General features: G+C 34.8%; 1 long non-coding RNA gene across 1 annotated transcript; it reads left to right on the top strand.

Moving 5' to 3' along the window:
• The first annotated feature begins 1,491 nt into the window (after positions 1-1,491).
• LOC149554838 (uncharacterized) lies at positions 1,492-5,547 on the top strand. Its single transcript, XR_016365249.1, has 4 exons — positions 1,492-1,658; positions 3,163-3,245; positions 3,573-3,901; positions 4,043-5,547. It is a non-coding gene; the product is annotated as an uncharacterized LOC149554838 (long non-coding RNA).
• Positions 5,548-6,831: the final 1,284 nt, after the last annotated feature.

Here is a 6,831-nt window from a genome sequence, read left to right as displayed (position 1 = left end):
CAAAGATGGGCAAAATGTAATACCCCAAAATTGGCTCATTGCCATCTCAACCAATTCTGGTCTATTTCTGACCAATCCTAAAGACCTATTCTAATAGGCAATTCTCATTCTGCTATTCGCTACTTGACTTAATTGTCAGATGCAGAAAACCCTAATTTGCATTCATCATATTTCTTATTTAATTCATATAGTACGTACTCATATTAGTTGCATTAAACCTACTTGATTTAATTATAATTTAATTATTAAGTATTTATACTTTAATTAAATTAAATTACATCCTAAGGCTAATGTACTATGGAATTAAATTTATTTAATTTAATAAATACACCTATCTTGATTAATTAAATGTAATTATTTAATTAAATGAAAAAGGTATTTCTAATTAATTAAATGAAATTATTTAATTAAATGGAGTACTTACTTTTAATTAATTAAACAAAGTTATTTAATTAAATGGGAATCCATTCCTAATTAATTAAATGAAATTATTTAATTAAATAAGAAAAGTGTCTCTAATTAATTAAAGGATTATTTAATTAAATAGAAAAAGTAATTATGAGAGCATATCTCATTTTATTAAATTAAATATCTCAGCAAAATCTCTCTTCAATTCAAAAAGAGAAATTCCCAGTTCACTGTGGATAAAAAAGGAATTAAATCAGTTAACTCCTTACTTTACTCAAATTAAATCAGTTAACTCCTTTTTCTACTCAAAAGAAATCAGTTAACTCCCTTTAATTTGGGAATCTTACTTTATGATTGAACTTCATCTTCAATCCTGACCGTTGATTGAAATCGATCTCAACTATTGATGGATTCCAGGAAAGTCTATTTAAGAAACCCTCCTCTCTTCATTTCAAGAGAGGTTGAATGAGAATTTGCATCGAATTGCTACTGGATTGTGCATTCATTTGAGCTCCTTACTTTCATATTCATTTTCTAGTTTAATCTCATTTAGCATAATATGCATACATTTTAGCATATCTTTCTTTTACATGTTCTTAGATTAAACGTGCATATCTCATTCTAGATTAATCTGCATTCTCATATAGATTAGTCACATTTTTTTTCAAATCTTTCGTTCTTACAGGGTCTGTTTGCTTAAACACCTCGAATTTGAGGATATCTAACAAGCAATTCCCTTTAGATAGAAGGCAATAGGTCGCTTTGCAGGGCAAATTTTGGATGAACAATCCAATGTTCATTCCGAGATGAATCCGCATACGAAGACCGTGTTGAAGTGTGTGTGTTAGCAGAGGCCGCATATTCACGAATACACTTATTATTATTTTAGTTTGTGATCTCCTCGATAAAACTCAAAGTCTAAGCAGTTTAAAGGTATAATGAGTAAACATACAAAATCGTGCAATGCTAATTTAAAATTAAAACAACAATTTAATTTAATTTCCACTTACTCCATTGATGTTGCTTTTCGTTACGGCAAATAAACAGATTTTTTCAGTTTTAAATCTGTACCGATGTGCAAATCTCATGAATAAATTGCTTCTTTCGACTGCTACTCAAAATATATATTGCCATCTAGAATACATTAATGGTGTTTTTGTTTGTTTCAGATTTGAACTTCTGAAATGGCGTGGAAACTCCCCTGGTTTGGAGAAACAAACTCTATAATTTTGCAAGCCGTTTGGAGGAAGGTACTTCAAAGATACACCTGTGTAGATAATTATTGCATAATTGTTGATCAAAATTTCAGTTCAATGTTACGATATAGTTCTACATAACATGACTGTTTATGCATAAGAAAACCCATCTCTCATTCATTCGTTCAGGGAAGAACCAAATTATCAATTTGAGGGGTCTAGATCAGCTGGCTTATCCTTTTTGGTAGCCACTTGGGCCCTCATCTTTAGGATTAAACGTATCACCATTCTTAGAAATTGCAAGCATGATAAGAAAATTCAAAATCTTTAAGAAACCATCAGGCAAAATGAAATGTATACGTCAATGTACAAGGGGATCATCCCCTCCCCTGAGCTCTCACAAAGCAGAATTTTTTTCCCATGGACTAGAAAATAATCTATTCCTTAGTCTTTGAATCTAGGGTCTTGGCATGCAATTATTTAGTAGAATCCCCCATGATGGAGGCTCTGGTTAAAAGAATCCCTGTAAAAGATCTTAACATGACAACATTTGGGGATGATAAAAATTCTGTGCAACGGATTATCCAAGACTACCCTGCCGTAGGGATAAACCTTGGAAAGTGTCCATGCCATGTGTTGGAAGTGCAGATGAGTCCATTGCTTAAAACAATTATTACAAGAAAGTAATTTATGGACTCAAAATGGCTTGTGGTAGGGTGGTTACATTTGCAGAAAATAAATTCTCATGCTTCCAAAGGATGTCAGCCCTGTACGATGCAAACCATAAAAGGGCAATAATCTTAACATGCAGAAGTATTTTACATGAAAATCATATGGAAACTTCAAAACCATGCAATCCCGATAAACAATTACCAATCAAGCGTGAGTGGGGAACAAATATTAGGAGCCATTGAAGTTGGATAGTAAAAATATCTTCCAGAGGCAGGTTTGAAATGCAGCTCGTCAGTTGTGAGCTTGTCAATTACTCCAGTAATAGGGCACACTAGGGTATGCCTTGATTCATATTATGTTTACCCTTGGTTTCTTCGAACAAGCGCCCCATGACAGTACTCAGGGCTGGTGTTAGTTCCCCCAACTTCCATGCATTGCCATAAGTTCAACTTCTAATTCGAGGTTTTCCCATGGCCGGCACAAGGCGACTAGGAGTCTGCATAATGGAAATATGACCTTAGTTCAATGGAATTCATTAGTCAGTCTTGCATATTATCTAGCTTAATGAAACATTAGCAGTTTTTGCCTATGGGATTTACCAAGCATGGCACAGGTTCGAGTCTTGATCCGACTGCCAGTGGTGGGTTCCTCTTCCAGGGACTCCCACAAGAGGGGATTGCCCCTGCAGAAATGAAACGTGAGTAGTTTTTGCATCACAGAAGAATTTGTTTGCAATCTTTCCAGTACCACAGTTTCTAGATCAGAGCATAAATTATAATCTGCAATATCATGTAATAATGTCTTTATATAAAAGCAAGTATGACCTACTACGAGGTCCACTTATATTTGTACTTAATTTTTTATGTGTTCTATTTTCCTTTCTCAGGAAGACTACACGGACATTAGACCTTTGGAAACACGATAGCGGGCTTTTGCCAAGTGTTCACAACACGGCAATTGTAACCAAAGGTATGTCCATTCTGTTTCTTCCAATGGAACTTTGGGAACAACGATTCCAACTTTAGGAATGTCAAATATTGGTTTTGGATATTCAGTGAAGACAACTTCCAGTGAGGATATTTCCTAGCTCAAAATCTTTGATTTCCAATCCTTCTGGAATGTGACGTATATTACCCACTGGTAGTGGGTTCGATCATGTCCATTTAACTCATTTATAGCACCTGGTGCTGATTTTAATAAAATGAATGTTTTGGCTAATTCTGGAGACAATTACTCATCAGTTCCAGGACCCCTAGGCGACATGTTTTAATGTCAGTATTATATCTACGGGTGCAGCAAACCAACAATGCCTACAATAGGTTTCAAGAGCCAGATGATTCCAACCTTGAGGTTAGGAAATGCTCCCTCTGGTGGAATGGGTTATTCAAGATTTAACTACATAAGAACTACTCCAGCAACTTACTGCGGGTGCAAGTGGGCACATCTACCATAATATGAGTGGTCAAATGGGTGGCAATAACATGCAGTAGGAAAATTCTTCCTATGGTTTAGTGAATGAAAGCATGAATTACAGGATACATGTGGCAGAAAATATGGTAATGTGCAACTGCGTGCTTCTTCAGACCAGAATACCACTCAGCAGCATCACCAAGGTCTTTTGCAGTGTAAGTTCTAAATTGCTTTCTTTTCATTTTAAATGCTTTTGGTAATTGAAATTTTTTGCATGTTTTTGGGGATCATATATAATTCTCTTGAACATTTTGATTTTACTTGGTTTTAATTCATTCTGAACATTGGCTTTGCAGTTGCAATGACCAATCCAGTGGTTCCATTATTTGGTGTTTGTTATGCGAATGCAGCTGATATTGCACGTTCTAGAAACTTATATTGACTTGCACACTGTAAGTACATTGGACGATACAGATCCATATAAGTTTCCAAAACCTCGAGATCAGCTGCATTCATTGCATTACTTGGAAAGGAAATTTCAGACTTTTTGCTTTTACTTGGAGGCTGTTCTTCCCATGTTGAGTCATGTATAGACCTTGCTGGCAAATTTATTTTAGTTCCAAGTATACTGTTAAATTTTGAAGATTTTGGCACAACATTCACACAATCTATTGCTCCAAGATTTGATGATTGAGCGTAGGCATAACATAAAGGCGAACAAGTCCACAAAGACAGGAATTTGAAGATTTTGGCACAACATTCACGCAATTTATTGCTTCAAGGTTTGATGATTGAACATGGCCATCCACACATTGTTTTCTAATATAATGGCGAATGGGTCCACAAACAGGGCAATTGTCAAATTTTAACAGTACATTTGGAACTAAATTTTTTTTTGCCACAAGTTTTGTAGTTTCTATTCATGACTCAACACAGGAAGAAGAACATCAAAGTAAAAGAAGAAATTTTGAACCTTGCTCTCCTAGTAATGCAATTAATGCAGCTGATCTTGTAGGTTCAGAAAACTTATATGAATCTGTATCATCCAATGCACTTCCAGTAGCATCTAGCTTGAATGGAAAATTGTTAGGGTTTCAATCATCCAGGATGATACTTGATCCTGGATCGCCTTCACAGCAATAAATATTGCCAGCACTACAGCAATGCCAACAGAATCCATCATCTTTCTTGCCGAAGAGTCAATCAATTTAACTAAAGCAAAGTCAACAACAACAACTACTACTACCTTAACAAATCATCCCAAATGCAAACTCAAGATTTTGAGCCAAGTGGACATGATGCAATCTCATGTATTGAAGTCATCCAAAGTAGAATCAGTACTTGTGAAAATAGATCAGGCTGCGAGCACACAAAAAGGATCTAGCAAAATGTCTAGGGAATTCAAGAATGATATTTTTCAGAATCCACATGCTGAGCATGGGCATATGCAAGGGCAACTGCTTAAGGAAGAACCTGCAGTCCTTTCTTCTTAAAATTTCCTTGTGCAAGGTAAGCAAGAAGCTGTTCTGGTTAAACAGGAAACTATAACGGATATCCCATCTGCTGCTAGTTCATCTTCCAAAAAACCTGGTAAGGTGTTTCTTTAACAGAACTTTTTAATCCTGAGCAGATAAGGGAACATGTTAAAGGGCTGTGACAGTGGGCATTGGCAGGTCAGTATGGAAGCTTCTTTTTAGGATGATATTTGCTGCCTGTTAATTGGTGTCTGATATCATTATCTAGCCATTAGTTTTTCTCCTGATGAACTTGTATAATCATCAATTACTTAATGTTCAGGGTTTCCAAATTGTTTCTTATGGGTCTTTTCTTGTTTCTTATGGGATTTTGCCAATTCGAGACCTTTCTATATGGTTTGATCACCTATATTGTGTGCATTTCCACCGTAGACAATTTTCTTGTGATACAATAAATAGAGATTCGTTTTGCATTTTTTTAAAGCCTGATTATGTCCCATTTAGTGTTTATTGAGAAGTTGATACATAGACGGGTAAATATAAAGGATCGGTTAAATACAGTTCCAACATACTAGATATTCTTTTTTGTGTTTAGCAACTGACAACTTATTACATCAGAGTATTGCATAGTTACATTAGGTCTACTAGCTTTTCTACACCAAAACTGAACTTAAGTTATTAAACATGCAAAATGACAGGTAGCCTAACTGGTTATTCTGCTGCTCTTTGGAATCCAAGAATATCTAATTTTTAAACTACTGTAGGAAAAATCTGAGTAATAAACATTATTTCCTCAAACACTAACAATATTCTTAATAAACCATTATTAAGAAAGGAACTAGTTCTGTTACTCATGGAAATAAGCAATATAGAGACTCTTATAAAAAAAATCTGAATACAATCATGTGCTCTTGAACCCACCAAAGAAAAAGCCAATTCAGCTGTAGAAATTCAGTTTGAACTCTGCACCACTGTTTGCTGGAGCTACACCCTTTTGCTTCTTCAAGATTATGTTGCCTAATACCATTATCAAAGTAAGCAAAATCTTTAGTCTGACTAATCCAAGAATATTGGCTTCCAGATGCTCCTCCATCACATTGTTGCCATGCTACCAGAAATGAGAATCATTAAACATAATGGAAATGACGATGTAATGGAAAATGAGGTTGCACTGAATAGACAAAATAGAAATTGTTTTCTATACTCGTGCATATATTTTATAGTTTTTTATTTTTTTAACATTATACCTTTTGAATAGATAGTGGACATATAAAATGATATGAATTACGACTAGGAAAATTCATCTTTAGTAGTCACATCTGGTTTTTGGAAACATCTTTGAAAAGATGTCATGGTGTGATCATGGATATATCAACAAAAAGATAATGTTTAAAGACATTTTAAAATACAAATCATATATTATTTAACCAGCCTGATGGCACTTGAACTTGGAGGCTTAATAACAAAAAATGACAATCAAGATTAATTCTATTACAGGAATGTGCACCCCATCATCTCAAGCAACAATCACTTGAAGGAAATCACACACGATGCAATACAGACCCAACGCTCATTGATTTTTATCCACAATAGAACTTAATAATCACTTCTGTTATTTCTATGAAGCATTATAGGTTACAATCGCATAGATAGACTCTCTCTATAGACAA

This window comes from Cupressus sempervirens, chromosome 5 (genome assembly GCF_028749045.1).
Source record: "Cupressus sempervirens isolate cs-2001-9-10 chromosome 5, ASM2874904v1, whole genome shotgun sequence".
Lineage (NCBI taxonomy): Eukaryota > Viridiplantae > Streptophyta > Pinopsida > Cupressales > Cupressaceae > Cupressus > Cupressus sempervirens.
Note: the sequence above shows the minus strand (reverse complement) of the source record. Positions and strands in the feature narration are given on the sequence as shown.